Source organism: Myotis nattereri (genome assembly GCF_964212035.1).
Source record: "Myotis nattereri genome assembly, chromosome: 3".
In the NCBI taxonomy this organism is placed as follows: domain Eukaryota; kingdom Metazoa; phylum Chordata; class Mammalia; order Chiroptera; family Vespertilionidae; genus Myotis; species Myotis nattereri.
Window position 1 is genome coordinate 49,131,697 of NC_138077.1, and position 1,460 is coordinate 49,133,156.

Sequence of the window (1,460 nt, forward strand, 5' to 3'; positions counted from 1 at the left end):
AATAAAATGGATCTATTATTTGAAAGATGCAAGCTATGAGAATTCACTTGAAAAAAATAGCTAAAATGATTAACCTTATACCTATAAAAGAATTTGAAGTTTTAGTTAAAAACCTTCCCATGAAGGCAATTAATGGCATAAGTATCTTTATTAGTAAATTATACCAACTATTCCGAGAAAATAATACAAATTCCACAAAAATTCTTTGAAAAAAATATATAGGATGTTTGTGCTCCACCAAATTATTGTTGAAATCCCACATCCCAATGTGATAGTGCTAGGAGGTGGGGGTCTTGAGAGTTGATTAGGTCACAAAGGTGGAGCTCTCATGACTTGGATTCCTGCCCTTATGCAATAGGCCCCAAAGAGCTCTCTCACTTTTCCTGTCCTCTGAGGACACAATGAGAAAACCACCATCTCTGGACCAGTAAGTTGACCCCATCAGTCACCATATCTGCAGGCACCTTGATCTTGGACTGCCCAGACTCCAGAATATGAGAACTACCATATACTATGTTTGTTGTTTAAGCCACTTAGTCTGTGGTACTTTTGTTATAGCAGCCTAAAGGCACTAAGACAAGGCTCTAATTCTTCCCCATCATTATATGAGACCAGCGTAACTCTGATACCAAAATATGAAAAATATATTTTAAACGAAGGAAAAGACCTATATTCCACTTAAACAAAGATCCTTAAAAGTATTAGTTCTTCATAAAAATATAGGAAAGGAAATATATTATAATCAAGTAGTTTTTATCTTAGAAAGGAAGATTATACTTTACCATGTCAATAGACTGAAAATAAAATCATCTCACTAAATGCAGAAAAAATATTTTTTTAATTTACAAATTTAATGTTTATTTATGATTTTTTAAAAGCTTTGAAAAAACTAACAAGAGGGAATTTCCTCTACCTGATAAAAGACATCTATAAAAATCTACATTGTTGGGCCAGTGTTTCTTAGTGGTTGAGCATCAACCCATGAACCAGAAGATCACGGGTTCGATTCCCAGGCAGGAGCCATGCAGTAGGCAGCCAATTGATGTTACTCTCTCATTAATGTTTCTATCTTTCTGTCCCTCTCTTATACTCTCTCTCTAAAATCAATAAAAACATATTAAAAAATACAAAACAAAAACTACGTTATTGTATTTAATGGTGATAAAATGAATGCCCTCCCACACCAAGATCAAGAACAAGGCAAGGATATTCACTTTCCACTTGTATTCAGTATTGTACTGGAAAACCTGTTGATGGAACTAGGCAATTACAAACAAATAAGAGCTATACAAATTGAAACAAAATACACAAAACAGTTTTTATTCCAAAAAAGAGGATTTTATATATGTAAAAAATACTGTGTAATCTACAAAAAACTGAATAGAACTAATGAATGAGTTTACCAAGATGACAGAATACAAGATCAATATACAATGATAAATTTATTTTTACCAACTCAG